General features: G+C 38.2%; 1 protein-coding gene across 18 annotated transcripts in view; it reads left to right on the top strand.

Annotated features, from left to right (window-relative positions):
- Window positions 1–24,406, top strand: part of ADGRL3 (adhesion G protein-coupled receptor L3) — an 868,573-nt gene that overhangs the window by 273,991 nt on the left and 570,176 nt on the right. The gene's annotated exons all lie outside the window — the stretch shown is intronic.

Here is a 24,406-nt window from a genome sequence, read left to right as displayed (position 1 = left end):
ATAAAAGTCAACATAATTTGTGTTATCACCTAGCTTTTTATAAAGTTGAGATGACATTCATCAACTTCTAACTCCCTCATCTAGTGCATATGAGCGCTCCCCAAAATAAGCCAGAATACTGGTGCTGGATCGTAAGGATCTGCAGGACATTCACGCAGTTAATCTCCTGCTCTCATCCCATGTTCTGTTCTGTCTTTAACTGCCAGAGTCTGGAAGCAGGCGGATTGCAGGAGGCCACTCATTTCCCTCCAGGAATGGATGGACACTGCCTTTTCTTAGTTATATTTAGTAGCAATATTTAATTTTTCTATCAATATGAACAATGTGCTTCTCTGAAATATGAGCTCCTGCAATGAACAACGTATTTGTTTACAGCTAAGCACTCATCCCTAAATTTTAAATCTATGCTGTGGCAAATGATTGAACTTCCTAAATTAAAAGGAAATATTCCTCTTTGAGGAACTTATTAAGTTCAACAGATTTTAACTTAGCATCTGTGAGCACCATGCTGTGGCACAGCTAAGACAACATTCATAAGACATCATTCCTTTTAATGAAGTTTTTTTTAAAGATTTATTTATTTGAAAGTCAGAGTTACACAGAGATAGGAGATGCAGAGAGAGGGAGAGGGAGAGAGAGAGGTCTTCCATCCAATGGTTCACATCCCAATTGGCTGCAATGGCTGGAGCCACACTGATCCAAAGTCAGGAGCTTCTTCCAGGTCTCCCATGTGGGTGCAGGGGCCCAAGGACTTGGACCATCTTCTGCTTTCCCAGGCCATAGCAGAGAGCTGGATCGCAAGTGGAGCAGCCGGGTCTTGAATCGGCGCCCACATGGGATGCCAGCGCTTCAGGCCAGGGAGTTAATCCGCTGCACCACAGCGCCAGCCCCTTAATGAAGTTAACAACACAGGACGTAAGTGACTACAGCATTTTAAGGAAATAATATGAATGATTTTGAAATATTTTTATGTGACACCTGAAAGAATTTCAGAATTTTTATGTATATCTGTAATATTTTTAAATTTAAAGATTATCATTATAAATTTTCAGCGTTTCAAGGAACATCGCTTTAAACGTTGAAGCCATTTATACTCTTTTAAATTGATGCAGTGGGACTTCATTGCAGTATGTATTTCATGTTTGCCATTGTTCATTTAAAATAGCCCTGAGAAACTGGTGGGTATTCTGTTCTGTTCTTTGTTGCTTTGCTGCTAGCATTCATTCTTACCTATTCTCTCCCATTTTTCTGTGGCTTGTGACTCTGAGCGTTACTATCTGTGTGCTTCCAGCTCAGTGTTTCTCCTGAAGTTGCAATGAAACTGTTGGCAAGGGCTGTGGTTTCATCTGAGGGCACAGCAGGTGGAGAATTCACTTCCAAACATGTCTGTGTGTGCTTGGATTCAAGTCCTGTCTCTACTTCTGATTCCACCTTCCTGTTCTCATGTATCCTGGAGGCAGTAAGTGATGGCTCAAGTATTGAGGTCCCTGCCAGTCATGTGGGAGATCCAGATTGAGTTCCCAGCACCTAACATCAGCCTGGCCCAGCCATGGCTGTTATGGACATTTTGGGAGTGAATGAGCAAATGGAAGCTTTCTCTGTCTGTGTCTCTTACTGTCTCTCTCTCTCTCTGCCTTTCAAATAAAATGAAAACCTTTTAAGATATTGAAAAAGAAGAATCATGGTGGGCTGTCTTGAGGCTGCCACACATGAAAGCTTCATATGTGTATTTGGTATAAGGAGTGGAACTCTCTGTTTTAAGGAAGGTCTTGATACACTTTGGAGAGACAACCCTGACTGTGAACCATGAGAGAATTGATTTATCTTCTTTTGATCATGGTTTTCTCGTTTGTAAAGTTTGTTGTTAGGGCTCAGTTAAAGTTTATTTTGGTGTTACTCTTTTCCATGCCTTTCATCTGATTGAATTTTAGGAAACAAGGTTGGGTATTGGGATAATCAGGACTGCAAAAGTAAACAGAAAACTATGAGGAGGATAGAAGGTTTGACAAGTGGAGCAAGGCCACTGGGGATTTTTTTGAGTGAAGTTTCAGTGAGTTAAGGATGTAATTTGTACTGGGAGAAATTAAAGACGGAAATTGCTGTAAGGTCATGGAGTCAAATTTGTTTTTTGCTAAAGTGAGAATTTGGACAATGAAAGGGAAAATACTTATTTGTATGTGTTTGTCTATGTCTCATTTTTTTTAAAGATTTATTTATTTTACATGAAAGTCACAGTTACAGTTACACAGAGAAGAGGCAGATAGCCACAATGGCCGGAGCTGCGCCGATCAGAAGCCAGAAGCCAGGCGACTCCTCTGGCTCACGCAGTTGAAGGGGCCCACGGACTTGGGCCATCCTCCACTGCTTTCCCAGGCCTTAGCAGAGAGCTGGATAGGAAGTGGAGCAGCTGGGTCTCGAACCAGCACCCATATGGGAGGCTGGCACCGCAGGCTGCAGCTTTACCCACCATGCCATAGTGCCGGCCCCATCTGTGTCTCATGTTTAAGGAGAATTTTAAGCAGAAGTGAAAGCATAGAACCTGGAGCAAGGCAGGCACAGGAAGGGCTGGTAAATCAGTGGGAGCTCTTTTGCTTTCACCTGTTATTGGAAGCAGCATAAACTGGGTTAAAGGAAGGTTCTAGATTGGGACTGCCTGGATGGAATCGTTGCTACCTTAATCAGTAGTTCTGTGACTTATGTTTGACCAAGTTTCATAAATTTTTGTGACTTAAAATGTACGCATTGTATACAGTGGGTATGCATTCAGTTTATCTAAGAAATAAATGTGGAGAAAAGAAGCCAAAACATAGCAAGTATAACATTTAGAACAGAATTTGGATACAGTAAGACTGCATTATTGTCTGTTTCCTCTGGAAGAACAGATTTTTCAGCCATTTTTTGCTTTAAGTTGGCTGACTTCTTTCTGTGGTATCTGGAAATGTAATCATTGGCTTGTTCTCCTACAGCGTAGTGAGCAGCCACTTGTTGACCTTCTCTGTTAGATACCAAGCCTTGGGCTGGTGGATGGCAACACGAGGATTAATAAAACATGCGCTTGTCCTTTGGGATTGTTATCCAGGAGGGGATGTATACATGTGAGCCAATGAGAATATTAAAGTGTTCTGGACCCTGTGATAAAATAGGTGTTTTGAAGAACCTCAGGGAAACCTTAGATCTATGACTATTGCAGAAATAGTTATTGTTTTGTGATGGCAAGGGAGATGCTTTGGGAGCCTGTGCATGAGCCTCCACTTCTACAGTACAGCTGGCAGATAGAACGTGTCTCAAGTGTCTGTTTTGGTGTGCAATTAGAATGCAAGACAACCTGAGCTTAATTCCTCTGAGTATGCTTTAGCATTCACATGCAAACGTCTTCCTAGATGAATCACTTTTAAATAGGGTCAAGAGAAGACTATGAGGAGGATCTTATCAATATTTGTGAGTGACCCTGATAAGAATCAGTATGAGTGCCTTCCTGCCAGAGGCCTAGTTTTGCCTTTGTTCCATGTGAGGTCCTAACAGATGAACAAGTCTCTTGGAATCTTAGGATAAATACCATTTTTAGGAAACAGTTTATTCATTCACAGTATTTGTTGAATGACCATGATAGACTTTCCTAGGAGGAAAGGATCCATATGAGTGTATCCAAAATATTGATTCTTAGGGTGTTGGTTATAGTTTCTTGGGATCTAAAGCATACACGTATTTCACTTAAATATTTTTGGTTTTCACCTGTTTATCCAAATGCACTGTATCTCCTACAAACATAAATCACTTCCAAACCCCTCCCTCCCCGACTAGACTTTCATGTTGCTGGTTAAATTAATATAAATTACTGTCCTACTTACTGAATTAATACTGTCCAATCACACAAGTTAAATGTTTAATTTAAAAAGATTAATACCTCACCAATGAATGTATGCACCTCATAACAATCAACTAAGTTTTTTAGGCTAATCTAACCAATTATTTTAGAACACAAAGGGAAAATTTGAAATAATTGTCTTCTACCAGGCTCTAATTGAAGATTCTGAGCAAATTTTACAGCCTGGGAAGTTTTCTAATGCCTTCTTGCATATCAGTGATTTATTGTGGAGTTGTATTTTTTGTTGTATCTGTAGTTGTATATATATGCCATGTGTCAAAGGGTCCCCTAATTCTCTGTATAAAGAATAATAGTGTTTTTTTGAATCATGAAATTTTAAGCATATTTTATCAGAACTTGAAGGAGATGAACTAAGTTGAGATACCACTAACAAACTACTATGTTAGCTCAGCCAGGAGAAAAGGAAAATATTTCATTCTGGTTGAATTCACAGCTCATCTCTGAAAGTCTGACAAAGATTTATGGTTTTTTTTCTGTAAGTCCCACTTGGTCCCCAAGGTACTACATCTTCCTTGAAGTACACAAGAAGCAGGCCTAATGGCAAGATAGTTTCTACAGAGGTGCATTTTAAAGGTGGATTTCGGAAACGTTAGCAAAGCCACTATGATTTTTTGAGGTGATGATGAATTATGACTACCTGTTATAGATCTTGATTAATATTCATAAAATACATCTTACATTTTCTTTGTTTTGTCAAAATACCTGCCAAGGTTTTGTGTTAACTGCCACAGCTATAGAGGTTCCTTAGTAGCCTTGATAATATTTCAAGGATTTAAACTGTGATTCAAGAATACAAAATCAGTGATAAATGAAACTTCTAAATTCTGTTACCTTGGGAGACTTATGAACTGTGTGCATTAGTGTTGAAACCTATAGACATTATTTTATTCACTGTCAACCAAATCTTTAGATCATGTACTAATAAAAAAAAATAATAATAGCCTTTAATTTAAAAAAGTCCATGATGTTATTTAAGCATATCATTTAAGAATTTAGACTCTTGGGGGCGCTAGTGGGTAAAGCCACTTTCTGGAGTGTCGACATCCCATAAGGGCGCCTGTTCGAGTCCCAGCTGTTCCACTTCCATCCAGCTCTCTGCTATGGCCTGGGAAAGCAGTAGAATATGGCCCAAGTCCTTGGGCCCCTGCAACCATTGCGGCCATCTGGGGAGTGAACCGGTGTAAGGAAGACCTTTCTGTCTCTCCCTCTCTCTGTCCGTAACTCTGCATCCTCCCCTGCTTTCCCAGGGCATCAGCAGTGAGCTGGATTGGAAGAGGAACATCTGGGACATGAACTGGCCCCCACATGGGATTTTGGCACCGCAGGCAGATGCTTAACCTACTTTGCCAATGCATCGACCGCTACATAATTCTTCAGAAATATTTATATTCATAGCTTTTCAGTAATCTTTCGGTTCAAAACATAAAAACCGATTTTCAGTTATAGACTGAACCTCCATATAAATAACATAAAATAAAAAAAGATCAATCACAATAGAAAAGTTAATGAGAATTCCCATTATTTTATTGTAATATTTATAGCTCCCTTTTCACCTGACAGTTTGGTCACACTTCAGTGTGGTGGTCATTTCTGTTTCATTATTATTAAGTGCTAGTAGCATTTGCTTTCAAATGATAATGTGATGTCATATAGAATAATAAAGATACACACACATGCACACACCACAATTTTTTTTTTTTTTTTTGACAGGCAGAGTGGACAGTGAGAGAGAGAGACAGAGAGAAAGGTCTTCCTTTTGCCGTTGGTTCACCCTCCAATGGCTGCCATGGCCGGCGCACCGCGCTAATCTGAAGGCAGGAGCCAGGTGCTTCTCCTGGTCTCCCATGGGGTGCAGGGTCCAAGGACTTGGGCCATCCTCCACTGCACTCCCTGGCCACAGCAGAGAACTGGCCTGGAAGAGGGGCAACTGGGACAGTATCTGGCGCCCCGACTGGGACTAGAACCCGGGGTGCTGGTGCTGGTGCTGCAAGGCGGAGGATTAACCTATTGAGCTAAGCCTACACCACAATTTTAAGTACAAGAAAGCCTACTGTTTCTTTTGTAAGATATTAACTCACCATGGACCCAAACATTATGGAATCAAGAATTTGAACTACATGTCTGTTAGCTCATTGTAAGCATGTTAGTTCCCAACTGTGTTATCTTCTGCAGTTTCTCTTAAGACATTTAGCTGATGTACCTTCAGTAGTGGTGGTGTATGTAGGAAAATGACACAGATAGCTAAGGGGAATATATAACATGATCTCTTTACCACTCAATGTAAAGGATGTAAGTGGCTGTCCAGAAGTGAAAATCGATCTTACAGCCTTTTTGGGGTTGGAGTCCTGCCATAATATTGAGATTCTTTTTTTTTAATCTCTTATTTTTAAAGCTTTAATTATTTTTCCACAAAATACATATTTCTTTCTTTTTTCTTTTTCTTTTTTTGACAGGCAGAGTGGACAGTGAGAGAGAGAGAGAGAAAGGTCTTCCTTTTGCCATTGGTTCACCCTCCAATGGCCGTCACGGCCGGTGCACCACGCTGATCCGAAGGCAGGAGCCAGGCGCTTCCTCCTGGTCTCCCATGGGGTGCAGAGCCCAAGCACTTGGGCCATCCTCCACTGCCTTCCCGGGCCACAGCAGAGAGCTGGCCTGGAAGAGGGGCAACCGGGACAGAATCCGGTGCCCCAACCAGGACTAGAACTCGGTGTGCTGGCGCCGCAGGTGGAGGATTAGTCTATTGAGCCGCGGCGCTGGCCCAAAATACATATTTCTACCAGAGAATTTATTAAAAAAAAAAGAGTGAAATTTTAAAGTGTATTGGTTCACATTTTTTTTAGAAAAGGCTTGAAGTAGTTGATTTTAAGTTTGCTTAAGTTCTGACAAACTGGTTTTTATGTATTTTAAACTATTTTAGTTAATTTCTCATAAAGTGTGTGAAGGGTCACATGTTTCATTTTTATTTCCTTATAAATTTGCTTGGGGAATAGAACATAAAATAATAATCACTTTCATTTGGAACAGACTCTTCTATCACCAAGAAAATGTTGATGTATATCTGCGTAATTTTTATGAGCAGCTCAGATGAAGTGTGCACTGAAAGAATTCATGGTACACTTTTGTCCAGTTGGATCTTGTGTTTAAGTTTGAGATGCACACAGGCTCACGCTGAGATACACATTTGTGTCAAAGCATCTCCAGTGATGGCAGAGTGATGCTGCTAACAGTGTAGGTGAACTTTTGCTTTCTTGGCCGTATCACTGTGAATCAACAAAGCAAAAAAGAAAAAAAAAAAGACAACAAAGAAACAAAGAGGGGTGATTTCTGAGAGTAGCTAACGGATGCTCTGGTTTAATGATCCTCAAAATGTACTTTTGAATGCTCCTAGAATTCAAAGAAACTTCTCCATTAGATTAACCACTTTAATTCCTGGGAACACTGATTCTCTCTAGATTGCCAATCCTGTTGCCGTTTGGCCTCTGTTGTGTTTTCCTGTTTGGTTCTCTAAGAAATCTGGGAAATCCAGTTTGTCACTGATTCACTCTATTTGGAAATAAATAGAAAATGAGGATCATTGTATATCCATTTCTTGGATCTGGATAATGAATACTTTTTGCAGTTTGAGTTTTGCTAATGGTATTCACCAAATTAGCCCTTAGCTGTTGCTTTGTAATAATGCATGCATTTGGAAAGTTTTCATTGCTGATTGCCAATGTTCATATTTTATTTATATTAATGTGAACTTAAAAATAATTTTAGTTCATATAGTGTCATGTTTCCAGAAACAAGAAGAAAAGCACATAGATTACCCTCAAAAACTTTTTAAGAGTTTTTTCCCAGTGAGGGTTATATGAAAACTACTCAGCAGATGTTTGTTGCTACATTTGTAGGCAATTAAAGTTTTAATTCAGGTGAAATGTCAAAATTTTTCTTTTTTCTTTTTTTTTCTTTAAAAGATGTTAGTTATTAATTGGTCACCTCCAGCAGAAATGCCAAGGACAAACTTCTTTTCATAACTCGACTCTCCAACTATTTTTGTTTTAAAAAATTATGTATCTGAAAGGCAAAGTTATAGAGAGACAGAAGCAGAGAGATAGAGAGAGAGAGGTCTTCCATCCACTCTTTCAGCCCCCAAATGGCCACAAGGGCAAGAGCTGTACTGATCTGAAGCCCGAGGCCAGTAGCTTCCTCTGGGTCTTCCCCATGGGTGCAGGGGCCCAAGGACTTGGGCCATCTTCTACTGCTTTCCCAGCCCATAGCAGGGAGCTGGATCAGAAGTGGAGCAGCTGGAATTTGAACCAGCACCCGTATGGCTGTCTTAACCACTACACCAAAGGCTCACCTCTACATTATTTTTTCATGATCTGCTTTCTCCTCTTTTATTATTAACAGCTGGTTAAATCCCCAAAATGAATAACTTTAAATTCATTAACTTTTTTTCATCTCTACTGAAATATAATTGAGAAAGAGGAATTTTATAGAGTATGTTGCTGGTTGCTTGTATATATACATGCATTGTGAAATGATTACCACACTCAGCAGAAGGAACAAAGCCATCACCTCTCAAACTTACCAATTTCTTCTCTCTTTTGTTAATTGAAGGAACACTTGAGATCTACCCTCTCAGCAAATTCCAAATGTACAATACACTATTGTTAATCTTAGTCATCGTACTATGCATTAGTTCCTCAGAACTCATTCATCTCACATCACTGCGACTTTGTACCTTTTCCCTCTCCAGCCTCCAAGCTGCCACTTAACCAGCTGCCACTGTTACCTGCTTCTGTGAGTTCTACAGTCCATTTACAAGAGATACTATTCAGTGTCTGTCTTAGTATAACGTCCTACAGGTTCATCTTGGTTGTTCTTGATGGCACGGTTTCCTTTTTTGGGAGCCTGAGCAATCATCCCTAGCTTTCATACACCACATTTTAAAATCGATTCATTACTATCCAAAATGTAAAAGGATTACAAACTACTCAGTAACAGAACAAACAAAAATCCCTGAAAACAGCCTGATTAGATAATGAGTTTAGAGGACCCCAGCAGAGGTTTCTCAGGAGGAGGCACGGCCTCACCAACAGGTGTATGGTAAGGTGCTCACCAGGGAAATGGAAATAAAACCCAGAATCCATCCTTTTAAATCACAGTGAAGCTCTCTAAAAGATATTGACGTATGATCTGAACAGTTTATGGTGATCAGTATTGAGATACATAAAGATTTTTAAAAAGATTTATTTGTTTAAAAGGCAGAGTTACGGGGATAGGGGGGAGGAGGGAGAGAAAGAGAGGTCTTCCATCCGCTGGTTCACTCCCTAGATGGTCAGTCTGGTCAGAGCCGGGCTGGCTGAAGCCAGGAGCCAGGAGCTTCTTCTGGGTCTCTCATACGGGTGCAGGGCCCCAAGGACTTGAGCCATCTTCTACTGCTTTCCCAGGCCATTGCAGAGAGCTGGATCAGAAGTGGAGCAGCTGGGACTCAAACCAGTACCCATAGGGGATAGAGGCACTGCAGGCAGCGGCTTTACCCACTACACCACAGCGCCGGCTCCCATAATTATAAAGTTTAAATGTACTTAAAACACTCTAGTAATGTGATGGTTGTGCTCATGGACAGTCATTTATTACAGGCAACTGCTATATGAAATTATATAATTGCCAGTGACCTAATTAACACGGTGACCTACTATAGCTCATTTATGGGGCTTAATCAAATCAAAGAGTTCCATACATTGCTCCATTCTGATGGAAATGAGTTAGTGATCACAAAGATTTATTCATATAGTGAACAAATAAAGTAACCAAAAGGCAGAGGAGGAGAAGTAGGCAGGATAGGCTGATACTCTGCAGACAGCCTGTGAGGACTAAAGATACTGGTAGTTATTACATGTGCAAAATGAGGGAGCTGCCGGAAGATGAACTTCAGAATCATCCAACTGCAGGAGACCCACAAGAGCCGCCACAGGTGTGCACGTCTTTCATAAGGGCAAAGGGCTGTAGTTTGTTGAGCTAACGAAACACTCAGCAAAATGATGGAAAGCTGAGCCTGGCATTGTGGCACACCCCTGCCTGCCACACCAGCATCCTTTATCTGATTCTCAGCTGTTCTCTTACAAGCCTGCCTTGTTGTTAAGGCATTTGGAGAGACAGCGGGTGAAGGGGCCCAAATGGGAGACTTGGATGGAGTTTCTGGCTCCTGACCCCTACCAGGCTCAGCCCTGACTGTTGTGGACATTTAGGAAGTGAACCTGTGGATGGGAGATCTTTCTGGCTCCTTCTCTCTGTTTCACTGTCTCAGTGTGTCCCTCTCTCTCTGATGCTATGGCTTCCAACTAAATAAATATATCTGTGTTTTAAAAAGATGATGAAAAGTTGGTAATAAAGTTAATCCATGAAGACTTTTATGTTAAGAAAGGATTAGGATCTTATATATTACTTAATTCCTTTGTCTAGACCTTACGGAAGATCAAAACCAAATGTATTTGTGTTTTATTTGAAAACCATATATCGGAATATACATTTCAGTATGGCAAAAAAAGGAATTATTTGCTAAAGGCCACTAATTTATTTACTTTGACTAAATAATCTTACTTTTCACAGACAGCAGTAATTATTTACCCTTTATTTTGGTATTTTTAGGAAAATAAAGTCTACATTTTATGATTAGACACTGTCACGCTGCATACATAGCATTTTTTAAAAATATCATTATGATAACTCTTCCTAAAAACGAGAGTATGTTTTCTTCCTGACTGTAATTCTCTTGAGATGTTGCAGGAAACACCTTATTGTAAAATTTCACTGAAAAATAAATCAGTGTCTAAAACTGAAGAGAAAAGTGATCTTTGGGTTGCTTTCCTCACCATATTCAGCCACCTCAGACCTGCTAGAAGAGCAAAACCAGAAAGCATAAATAACTATTGATTTTAAAGCTAGCAGAAGAAAGGGTTCCTAATGATTATAAATAAAATTTTAACTCCCCCAAATTAGCACAGACAAAATTATGGAATTAAAAAGCTGTTTAACCTTAAGATCTTTCAACACTTTCCCCAGTAAAAACAATCTACTTTGGCTCCTTTTATGCCAACACTGTGAAATAAATATTGAGGATATTTAAATAAAATATTAGCTTAAAGTGATACAGTTACCATATTTTTTATAATCTTCTGGCTTGCTTGTTGCCAATGGATTTTCCCTCACAGTCAGCCTGTGCTCCCTGTTTGTTTCTAGCTGAGCCATGTGTTAAGCAGTGACACTATATATCTTTCTGTACAATTTACCAATTTGGGTTACTTTGGGAGCCAGGTGATCCTGAATTGTCCTTGTGAATCACCACACTGCCAAGAAAAGAATAAACAAACAAATGATTTATATACTGAAACATCAATGCATTTTTTAAACTACATAGCTCAAAGATATTTTTCCTTACGAGAAAAAGCAATGTCTTTTTGTAGGGATGAAAGTGGTGGTAACTTAAAAGTGATGAGGAATAATTAAACCATTTTGGGAGATGTCTTAATTACTAAAAAAATAAAATTTTATGAAAAGGGCTTATATAGGCTTATAAGCCCTAAAATAGTCTTTGTCCGTAATTTTGGATAACCACTTCTATGGTGTTATTAAGTTTTCTTTTTGTATTTTATTTACATATTATCTATTTAAGATAGATTTCTAATTGGCCTAAACTAACTCAAATGCTGTAGTTTATCTTGTAACCTAATTGGAAATAAAACCATTCAATTTGTAGGGTACTATGTGTCTCAAATCTGTGACACGAGTTTATTGGAGTTTCTGTATTTTGAATGTTTTGGGTGGTAACGTGTGTTTACAAAGAACTTGAAGTAGGTATGTCTGTCCACTTGTGTATTTACCTCTTATTGTACTTTCATGTTTCTTAATTAGCCTCTTCATTTTCAAGTACTACTCTTCCCATTAACCAAAATCTCTTTTTGGTTTTACCTGTTGCCTTAATTAAAGCTATTATGGTTGATTGATTTAATTATCTGTATATATCTTTGCATTTGTAGTATTATTTGTGTAGACATCTTTAGGAGTCATCCAGTATAATTTTTAAATGATAAGTGCTTGACATTTAAATTACCCATGATAAAACATACCAGTGTGTATGTACACAAAGCAATTCAATAGTGACAGAATTGAATTATGAATTCATAGACATTAACTTATACTAGATTGTTAAAGGAAATTTAAATGTTGAATCATAATACTAGATAACTATATGAATGAGTAATACATCTCTGTATGCTATCATATGTGGTAATTCATGCATTCATACAAAATATATTACATGCATATGAATGAATAAACTAGTGTATAATGGTTGTCAGGGTGCTTTCTAAAGTTATTGAGGGGCTGGCACTGTGGCGCAGTAGGTTAATCCTCTGCCTGCGGTGCCGGCATCCCATATGGGCGCTGGTTCAAGTTCTGGCTGCCCCTCTTTCAATACAGCTCTCTGCTATGGCCTGGGAAAACAGTAGGAGATGGCCCAAGTGCTTGGGCCCCTGCACCCACAAGGGAGACTGGGAAGAAGCTCCTGGCTCCTGGCTTTGGATCAGCGCAGCTCTAGCCATTGTGACCATCTGGGGAGTGAACCAACGAAGGAAGACCTTTCTCTCTCTCTCCCTTTCACTGTTTATAAATCTACCTCTCAAATAAATAAATAAAATCTTTTTAAAAAGTTATTGAAAAATGAAATTAAAAGATGAGTTTATTTTGGTGCATTTTTGAAACCCACGTATGTGAGGGTTTTTAAGAAGTTAACAAAAATACATATTTCGAAAATATATGTATGGAATACAGCTTTTTGCACTAAAATAAGCTTATCTTTTATTTTTAATTTTTGTGAAGGTTTATTTATTTTATCTGAATGGCGGAGTTAGAGAGATAGGAGAGACAGAGAGTGAGAGATCCTCTATCTACTAGTTCATTCTCCAAATGGCTACCGAATCCAAGAGCCAGGAGTTTCATCTGGGACTTCCATGTGGGTGCAGGGGCCCAAGTACTTGGGCCATTTTCTGCTGCTTTCCCAGGCCAATAGCAGGGAGGTGAATTGGATGTGGAGCAGCCAGGAATTGAACTGGTGCCCATATGGAATGCTGGCTTTGTAGTCTGCACAGTGCTGGCCCCAAGCTTATCTTTTGATTACATTTTCCTATGAACTTATTGAAATCCACTCAAACAATGAATTCTCTTATATAATTCATTAATTACGGACATCTAAGTAGGACTTCACTTAATAGGTTCCTTCTCTAAGTACATCCATCTCATTATTTATGACTATATTAGATAATCAGACCTAATGATTCCTTTCCCACTCTGGTACTGCTGCTTGGAAGTTTGCTTTATCTAATTGTTTGCATTAGTGTTTTCTCACAATCTTTTTCTAATTTAGCGCTGGACCATGGGGATTTACAGCTTGTCTGAATGTTGTGCTAGGTGAGTCTCACATCTCTGGGACTGACTGAAGCAAGATGAGTGGAACAGAATTTTAGTTTCCTTCTGATTTTATTTTATTACCACTGTTTTCTATTTTGCCTACAATTGCAACCCTAGATGATGAGGCATTTTTTTTTTTAATGGCAAAACAGTTTTCCTGATCCTGGAACCTTAAATATCAAAATCTCTATCTTTTGCTTTCATAATAATATTGTACTTAAAGTGAAATGAAATAATGGAGTATACTATCAGTATTTTAGCACCTGTCAACCCCTGAAAAGAGAATTTATGAGTATTATTTCTTTTTAAAATAATTTATATAAACAATAAATTTCATATATACAATTCTAAGCAGATAACAATACTTCCCTCTCTGCTACCCTCCTCCTTTCTTCCTTTTCTTTCTTTTACTTTTTGTGATAACATACTTTCAATTTTCTTTATAATCACAGGCTTAATCCTCCACTAAAGAAATAATTCAATAAGTAGAAAGTATGAAAACTACTTCTACATAGAAGCAGAGACAAGGACTGTAACAATAATTAAGTCTCAAGATGCCAAGTCACTCATGTATTATATTTTTGTACTCTACATTAGCTGAAGATCACCTCTAAGTTGTATATCTTTGGCTTTTTTTTTTTTTACAAAAAATTAACTCAATGATTGTGTATAATGTTTCAAGAATTTCAAAGATTAATGTACTTTCAAAATTACTAATTTACCTTCAAAATTACATCCCTATGAAGAATTTACTGTGGGCTTCCAGACACCATCTTAAATGTTACCTTTTATAAAATGACTGATTTCATAATTTGGAAGCTATCTGTAATGCTCACTCTATCTATGCACTCCTATTTGCATACTGTGCCTTGGTAAACCTTACTGTGTTACCTATTAATTTTAAAGCTATTACTGTGTATTTAAATAACTCCCAGAGTTACAGCAAAATATTGCATCATGTGCCACAGCCTTAGAAACTCTCCCTTGCCAGTAAGGGTCCCTGACTCCTCTGGGTATTTTAGGCACTGATATTCCATAAAGGGCCATTATGGGAGATGTTTAATTTGAGACCTATCCAGGTGCACCCTACTGAGAAGAGATAATTTCAAAACAGGTTTATTCTCTCCTATCTGGTTTCTACTGATACAGTAAAAGAAAGCTATTTTGTAATATTTTTGAAACTCAAAAGGCAATGCATTTCTTTCATAATCTCAAAAACAAAATTTATAATCTAGTACAAAGATAGTCCTTATGTAAGGAGGTTCTAAAGGAATTATATGTGACCTTGTCTTTTATAATTTTTAAACTTCTACTTATTTTTTAGTAATTATTGTTCTTTTACAAAATTTATGATTTGTTTATTTATTTATTTGAAAGGCAAAGTGACAGAGAGAGAGAGAGGGAGAGACAGAGAAAGAATCTTCTTCCATTGATTCACTTCGTAAATGCTGGCAACAGCCAAGACTGGGCCAAGCTGATGCCCGGAGCCCAGAATTCTGTCTGGGTCACTCATATTAGTGGCAGCAATCCAAGAAGGTAAACCATTATCTGCTGTCTTTGTAGGTGCATTAACAAGAAGCTGGGTCAGAACTGCAGTTGTGGGACTCCAATCAGGTGCTCTCAACATGGGATGTTGGAATCCTAAGCTGCAGCTTAGCCTGTTGTGCCACAACATTTGCCCCATAGTGATCTATTTCTTATTAATACTTATTCATATTCTTTTTTAAAAAATGATGTATTCATTTTTAAAACTGCACATATCAAGGGTTTAAACTCAAGTGATGTGAAAAAGATGTATTGGACTGACCCATCGTGGTAACTAAACCACAGTGAAAGCTACTTCATCCTGTATTCCTCTTTGCTTTGGAAGGTCTTCACAGACAGCGTGCACACAGTGTACTTTTCCTTAGCAGTTAGAAGGAGTTCAAATGGTATGTTTGGCGTTGCTACCTCCTGTTTGTAGCTTCTCTAGTGTAGGCTTAATTTTTCTAGTTAGTTACTTAAGAACAGTTATTATTTTCAGGGAAATAGTGTAAAGAAATGAGATGATGTTTCCTGGTTTCGTCCCCAAATCCATACTGTAGCATATTATGATACTCATTATCTGATTTGACATTTAAAGATCATTGTTTGCAGCTATAGAAATAGCTTTTTACCAATTTCAACTTTAGTGTCAGTTGCATGGATAATGACATTATTCTGAATTTCACAGGAGAAAATATGATTATGTTGGTTTTACAACATACCTCTGGAATTTCACTTATATTACACATCGTCACTAGCTATAATGTCACAATTGTCAATCACAAACTACCTAGGTGATTTCAGTTATAAAATTGCCAGCAGTAAGATTTAACATAAGGCAGCAGTTTTCTAATCATAAAGGCCCTGTGCATAGTACAAATCCAATAAATGTTAGACATGTTTGAGGTTAATTTGACCTATCGTTTACCAACTTGTATCATGAAGTTAAAATAAGTATCAGAAAGTAAGACACAATTCTACTTTGCAGGTACATTTGCTTATTCTAGGTAGCGTTCAAAATCATCTAGTTCCATGCTGATGGAAATTATACTGGTGGAGTTTGAAATCTTTTCATGACTTTTATTTGGGAGTGTGTGTGTGTGTGTGTGTGGGAGTGTGTGTGTGTGTGTGTGTGTGTGTTTCTGATTGCCTCTTTTGCTGAGACTTAAGAAGCACTTGCTTTGTGCTTCTAAAAACCTCCAAGGTTACTCTCCTGATGAAATCTGTTGTCTTACCCTTCACTCACCCAGAGCAGTCATGAATAAGGTGGGGCATGGTATTTGTTCAGAGATACCAAAGATATCAGGAATTACACGGAAGTAATACTGGCGTGATTCTTACAAGCTGAGATTTGTTTGAGCATTTCAGCTAATGTAGATTTCCTTCTTACTCTTTTCAATCCACAGTTAAACACTTAATTGCACCTGGCTAAAAGCTCTTAATTTTTCATAAGGGTGCAGCAGCAGCAGTAGTCAGTAGAAGTAGTGAGAGGCAATAGAATATCATGACTAAAAGTACACTGTAGGTCAGGGCTGTGTAGGCGCACGTTTGAACTGGATTATTTTTAGCTACGAGAATTTAAAATAGTTTAATCTGTCCACTCCTAAGTTTCCTGCTTTGATCATTAGAAGTCAAATAGCCTCTTCCAAATGAGGTTGTTGACATCTTTTATACTTAGAAGTAATGAAAATAGTGCATAAGAGGCTTTCAGAGCAGTGTGTGACACAGTAATAGCTCAGTAACGGTTAGCTGTTGTGACACTATTGTATTGCATGATTCTCTGTGGATTTTGGGATAGATTCATGCTACCTGCAATGATTTATTTGCTTTGAGATAGATATATATTTATTATGAATGTTTCAAATGTAGTTTTCTTGCCTCTAAATTTCTTTTCTCATTAGAAACACAAATTCTTAATTATTGTAGTGTCATGTTGTAAAATAATTTTTATTATACTTTCAAATAAATGTTTGCCACAGTTAATATTACTGAAAATTGAGGTTTTTTCAGTATTTTTATTTTAATTGTTTATGTATTTATTTGAAAGGCAGAGTTACAGAGAGAGAAGGAGTGATACACAGAGAGATCTTCCATATGCTGGTTCACTCCCCAAATGGCTGTAATGGCTGGGGCTGGGACAGGCGGAAACCATGAACCACAAGCCATGAGCCATGAGCTTCTTCTGGGTCTCTCATGTGGGTGGCAGGGGCCCAAGCACTTTGGGCATCTTACGCTGCTTTCCCAGGCCATTAACAGGGAGCTGGATTTGAAGTGGAGCTGCTGGGACATAAACCAATGCCTTTATGGAATGCTGGTGTTGTAGGCACTAGGTTAAGCCACTGTGCCATGATGCCAGTCCTGTATTTTCATTTTTAAGCAGCAAATAGATTTATTTTACAAGTTGTGCATAGTAAAAGACTGTGAGATCCCTTTTTTATTCTCAATTGTCTGATTTTCAAGCAATTGTTTTCCAAACTATTTGCATTAATACAATTAGTTATACTTAATCTGTACTTTAAACCTTATTGGTTTTATTTCCAGCTGAATGTATCCATAAAGTCAAATATGCTATTCAGTGCCTATTGGAAATAAATTGCAATCAAATGTTCTGCAAGATCTCAGGAAAGAGGTTAACTCAAGGTCATTTCAATAGAAAATGATCCTTAATAAAACATCAGTCTATTTCATGAGTAAACAATGTGCTGCCCTAAAGCCAAAAACAACAACGTTCATTAAATTCAACTTTGATCCTAAACAGTGATAGACATTTTTTAGGTGGTAACATCTGAAAAAACTATTTGGGGGACTTCTATTGGAGATAATTTTCTTTATGCTCCTAGATTACTTGTTTTCTAATTTAACATCAACTTATAATTATTAATATAATTGTGAGGACATGTGTGTTTTACTGATGCAATGCAAAGCTAATTGTTCCTTAGTGTTTCAGATCACAATGGAGGTTTAACATTTCGTTGCTTGACACATATTTTATGTTATCGTGCTGCGATCTTGCTGGAGCTCATAGAGGAGATAGTAGGGTAGGGGTGAGGGAATAGTGGAGATAGGACTGAATGACACTGAGAGTGTCATTTTATTCCAAGCTGCATTTCCCACTCGCAATTTGATTTTAGTTTTCATTTTATCTTCTGTTTCCATCCTATATTTTTTCCTTCTGATTTATTTTTCCACCCACACTAACCAAGCTTGTAACAATACGTTTCCAAAGCATGAAAAATTGTTGTCTTGACTTTATTCAAATAAGCTCTATTTTAAACCCAGTGCTGGACTTGTAGGTCACTGTGAACTCCCATCATACTAACTCCAGCAAATGTTACTGACACTGCTTGCCTAAGGTCTTTTTCTTTTCTCTCCATTTTCTCCTATACACTATGACCAATTTAATCTTCTAAAAGCATGGTGCTTACCGTGTCCCTTCTGATTCCATCCCCTTTCACATTCAACCACTCACATTTGACTCCTATCAAATGTTTTTCTGTCCCATTTACCACCAGATGTAATCTCATTTACCTTTTCCCTAACCACACTTTTGAATATAAATCCCATCTATAAATGAGAACAAGGACTTGTCTTATTTATTTGCTTACTCTTGCCAGGAGTCTTTGTAGATTCTTTATTATCTTTATTTAAGCCTTAATCAATGTTATAAAATATGTATCGATTCAGATGTGAACATTAGGATGTAGAAAATTTAAGCACTCTGACTGTGATCGTATATACACAACCCAAAGTCAGAAGACTTACTGACCACTTCTCACTCTTTGAGGCTCAGACCATGTACTGGACACATGCTGCTGCTCACGGGTTGTCCTTTCTGTTTCCTACTTGATGACTATTGCTTTGTGTTTTTTTTTTTCTTTTTTAAATCTGTGCACAGATAAAGAACTAAAAAAATATGGCTCCATTCACTTCTAGGTCATACTATAGATTGAATTTTGTCCAAGTTGTATTTGACTTGAATGCTGTAAAAAATACATCTATCTAGATAGGTAGTCACTGCCAAGTGCATAACAATACCATTCTATCTAAAAGTGTTGTGATTCCCTGGAATCGATATTTGATCTCAAATAACCTAATGGCTGCTAAGCAGTCTTATGCAAGGTTGGAACTCTGACAGAAATATATTACGAAAATGCAAAGACTGCATTATTTTTTTGTGTGGTGTTCTATTAGGTATTATCTAAAAACTAGTTGGCTTAATAATTCAGGGACTCGGTTAATATCTTTATGCAAGTTAATACCTCTGGGAAGTCAGGCTTCTATGTCAAAGCAGATTACTTGAATACTCTACATTCAGAATGAAATGGAATGTCTGAATACTGAGGAGCAATATGCAAGGTTCTAACATTTTTTGAAATATATTCACTATAAATATTTGCCCTCATTTTTTAAGGATGCTTGTAGATACTTATATGTATTGATGTATTTCCTGTCTTTAAATGTTACAAACTGCCTGTTGGAAACAACTCCGATTGAGTTCTTACTCCTTTTTGTGGCCTCCACAGCCCCAGTTGATCCTTGATATGTTCTGCTGATCCTCACTCCTGACGTGCTAGATGAATTGCAGCTTTGTAATGTGCTGTCTGTTACGAACTCTTTATGTTCACCATAACAACCCTTAAATCGGAACATTCTTCCTGCAATCACTGTTGGGTGAAGTCCTATCCATTCTTCTAATCCTAGCAGAATTACTACTCTCTGCTTTTTTAAAAGCATGCTGCTTATAATGTACCTCTGATTCCAAGCTATGCAAAGACCTCTGTTTTTATTTTATTTTTTTTTTTTGGTAGAAACAGATTTGGACTTAGATTTATGACTTGTATTTACTGCATTATCTCTTCTTTTCCATCTCCCTATCTTCATTGTTTCCTCTCCTCCTTTTTCTCTTCCTCCTCTAATGCAAGAATTGGACCTTGTATATTCTACATACCCTCTATCACCAAATATGGTGAGGACTTGGAAGATACATCCTCACAAACATCTGTGTGATTTCATTTAATTCAATATGTCTTGAACATGTTTTGAAAAATAGATCACTGGAATTTGTCCCCCGTGGATCTCCAAATGGAGTGAACAATATTTAAGAAAGTTTTCATTGCTAGACCATTCAGTTCTTTCTTGCAGCCAACTAGACCCAATAGTTAAATGTTCTTTGGCACATAAATATTGCAAGAAAGAGAATATTCTTGAACCTTAAGATAATACTTGAATTTTAAGAATAAAATTATTAGGATAAACTGTTTAAAGAAAATAGTACAAGTGAAAGTAGGATCTAAACTAATACCTAGTGCTGTATAGTCACTTGCGGTCTCTCAATTGAGGAATATTACATATAATTATGTTTTGCAGGAAAACAGGAAAAAGCCATATTTGTAGGTTTCATATATTGTAGATTATATCAGATATTTTGGAAACACTGTTTTACACAGTGAAAACTCATTTTGCTTCTGCCCAGTGGTTATCACACTGAACTTATTAGCATTTTATAGGATGGTGGTGGGAGAAAGCTGTGTTGTAGTCACACGGTTTTCCATCTCGTTGTGCAGTTCCTTTTCTCTTGGAGTTTATTGTGTCATAGAGCTTCCATCCACACCAGCAGGCATCTTCATGTAGAACTGCTTTGGGAAAGATGCCATCCATTAGTACATGAGATGTGGATTGTGAAGGATCATTGTACAGGTGTTTTTAATTGTGCAATATCAGCAAATCATGGGGACTGTGGGCTTTGCCATATGTGATTGAATGCATCCCTGTTGTCTTTTCTTAGATTTTCTTTGTGTGTTTTTAAAGAGCAATGGGTCAAAAAATTAAAATTTCTTATATATGAAAATGGGTCAGTTTGGTGACATTGGTAACATATACATTGGAAACAAATCATCATGGAACGCTTTCCTTTGAGAAGTTTAGGGATTGAAGAACTCAGCAAGGCCACAGTATTGGTAGAGCTAGCAGTTAAGGTTAGGTGGGCAGACTTCAGAATTGAGGCCATAAGTAACAACATGAGACAATTTCACAAAGTTGTATAGTTTTTCTTTATACTAAGGACAAGTATTTCAGAAAGATTTAGGGTTTTGTTTTGGTAACATGAAGCTTGTTACAGTTTGAGCATTTAATATATGTAATACTTGGGAATAAGTGTTTTAGATTTCACATTTTTTTCTGATTTTGGAATATTTGCATATACCTGTCAACTGAAATAATCTTGATCAGGCTGAAATAACAATGGGAGAGCCTCATTTTCACCAGAAACAGTCTCTGCAATGGGGAGAGAGAGCTTCAGAACAAAGAAGCATGGTCTTTTAAAGAGAAAGTATCTACTACTGTCTGTTTATGCAGATAAGGAATGGCAGCTCTAGGGAAGTGTTCATTCCTGATTGGTTGACTTTAAGAATTGACAGAAAGTTGAAGTGTGGACACAAACATGGACAAACTGAAAAAAATAATTTTGTTGCCAGAGAGTTAAAGGAATTGGAAGCGGAGGAACGACACCGGACCCTGCACTGTTCTCTTTGTCCGGCTCTTCCTGGGTTAGCTGCTGGTCCTTCCCAGGTTTGCTGCCAGCCACCCCTGCCTCTGTGGAGGGGCGGCACCCCTGCCGCTTTCCCGCTTCCGTGGAGGGGCGGCACACCACCGGCCGGCTCTCTCAGGGGCTGCTCAGATGTTCTTCAGATGTTCCTGGTGCATATTGTCTCTCTCCTCCTTTATAGTCCTCTTCCACCAATCCCAACTCTGCTACCCACACGCCGAGCACGCTGCTCTCCTCCAATCAGGAGCAGGATCAGCTCCTGCAGCTTATCAGTCAAACTGATGAGACAGCTGCGTGGAAGTTGTTTGCTCTCTCTCAGCGCCATATTGTGGGAGATCAGATGCATAGAATTAGTCTTAGTTCCAGTAATTTAGTCTAGTCTCAGTTGCTCCCCACATTTTCCAACATTTTCCAACAGTGAACACACTTCTGTAGAAAAGATCATAGGGATCAAATTAAGTAAGCTGGCACTTTCGCATCATTTGCATAGCTTTTTACCTTCCTACGTATATTTTCGTTGTAAGTATTGGAAGGGCCATATGCAAAATTGGAAGGGAATTTTACTTTTTCAAATTATTTTAATGGTATAATTTTAATGGTATTGAGTACCATTGTTCTAAGGATATTGACATGTTTATACAACATGAGTTTCATTTTTAAAGCAAACAGTTTAAAATTCAGGATATGTAAATTCAGCATTCATAATTTCTTCAGGAAATAAGTGTGTGAAGTTACAAAATAGCATATATTGTGCATTTTTAATTTAGAAGTGAATTAACAGTAGCTAGCATTGTTTCTTGACTTAAATTGACTTAAATATATATATATATATATTTTTTTTTTTGGCAGACAGAGTTAGATAGTGAGAGAGACAGAGAGAAAGGTCTTCCTTCTGTTGGTTCAGCCCCAGATGGCTGCTACAGCCGGCGTGCTGCGCCTCTCCGAAGCCAGGAGCCAGGTTGTTCTCCTGGTCTCCTTTGCGGCTGCAGGGCCCAAGCACTTGGGCCATCCTCCACTGCACTCCCTGGCCACAGCAGAGAGCTGGCCTGGAAGAGGAGCAACCGGGACAGAATCTGGCGCCCCAACGGGGACTAGAACCTGAGGTGCAGGCGCCGCAGGTGGAGGATTAGCCTAGTGAGCCGCGGCGCCGGCCTGACTTAAATATCTTAATAGAATTAGAAAGCTAGGTGAAACATAGATACCATTGATTGAACACCCTTTCTAGGAACTTTGCTAGAATTATTGAAATGTTTTGTTTGTGGGAAAATATGGGATTGTTTTATTCCTGTAAAGAATAAAAGGTTGAATCTTCTCTTCCCTTTTTAGATCAAATTAAAAATTCCTGTGGTTTAAGGTGAAGCACTGTACGATGGGAGTTATGCAGCAAGTTAGCTGAACAGTGATAACCTGAGTCAGTTATCTACCCAAACTTAAAAATTCTTTGTCAAAATATAACCTTTTAAAAATTACAGGAATATTATGGTGGAATCCAAGTCCTGTATTAGTAGAGGTGTAAGTAATGAAGTTATGATTATTAAAATTTCCCAGTACTCGGTGCAAAAAAAAAGGTCACAGTTCATCGGTCAGTCAGGGTGGTGAAATGGGACATTTCACAGGCTGCTTATCTCTGCTGTTGAAAGAGGAACCTGCTCTGGGAAGGACCACAAAGTGGCCTTTCCAGTCATGTGTGCGCCCTCTTGCCTGTAAATGACTGCTCAACTCCATTTTGATTTTTAGACCCATCTTGTCTCATAGAATCCATTTTGAACATTTGGACTTTCATAGGTTTGCGTTCATGGTGAGATATCATGGGGATGGGACCCAAATATAAACACGACATTCATTTATGTGTAGCCTGGAGGTAATATTCTACAATCTTTTTAGCCAACCTGTGTTTGAACTGTGACCTATCACATGAGGTCAAGCATGGAATTTTCCACTGGATGTGTCATGTCAGTGTTCAAAAGTATTAGATTTTGGATTTCAGTTTCTTGGGTTTGGGATTGTCAGTCTGTAAAGAATTCTTCAGTGAACTTGATTTTGAATAACTTTTCTGAGAAGTTTAGTATTTTATACGCCAAACTTGAAATTATTGAAAATTTCCCTCAATCACTAGAACAGAGGAAAACCCAGTGTCTATGTGATTGATCACATTCCTTTATTCTTTTAATTTTTGAGATAACATTTTCAATTTATAATGTAGTCAAAGGCTTAATGTTCTACTAAACGGAGAGTTTAACAAGCAGAATGTGATAAAATCATGGTTCAGCAGTAACACAGGCCATCATGAATATGCGACTTCACCCGTATATGATAAACTTCAAGCATCACAGGTCATCAAAACTGTACTGGTATACTCTTAACAATTTGCCAAAGACTCAAAACATAGTTTGACAAGATAGTGTGTCTGCAGCAAAACTGATATACCAAGGCATCTCTCTCTCTCTCTCTTTTATGTTTTCTGATTTTTAAAAAATTTAGTTCCCACATTTAAGGAGAACATGTGGTCTTTCTGAGTCTAGCTTATTTCACTCAATGTGATGTCCTCCAGTTGCAATCATTTTAATGCAAATGATAGAATTTCTTTATTTGTTATAGCTGAGTATTGTACACACACATACACATATACATACATACCACATTTTCTTAAATCTAGATTATTTTAATTTCACTTTTTATTTTCATCTACTTGAACAGCAGAGTGACAAACATCTTCCAACAAGTGGTTCACTCCCATATGCCCCTAACAGCACATGCCAGGCCAAAGCCAGGAGCCCAGAAGTCCACGTGGGTCTCTGCATGGGCAGCAGGGGCCCAAGCACTCAAGCTGGACCAGAAGTAGAGTAACCAGGACCTGAACCTGCACTTCCCATATGGGATGCCGGCATAACTAGTGGCAGCTTCACCTGATGCACCACAACATTGCCCCTTAGGTTGATCAGTTTTAAAGGTGCTGACTGTGAAAAGTGTCCTCTTCCAATTTTGAGCAATGTTCTTTG

Source organism: Oryctolagus cuniculus, chromosome 8, assembly GCF_051225735.1.
Source record: "Oryctolagus cuniculus isolate XC-2025 breed Fujian yellow rabbit chromosome 8, ASM5122573v1, whole genome shotgun sequence".
Classification (NCBI taxonomy): Eukaryota; Metazoa; Chordata; class Mammalia; order Lagomorpha; family Leporidae; genus Oryctolagus; species Oryctolagus cuniculus.
Note: the sequence above shows the minus strand (reverse complement) of the source record. Positions and strands in the feature narration are given on the sequence as shown.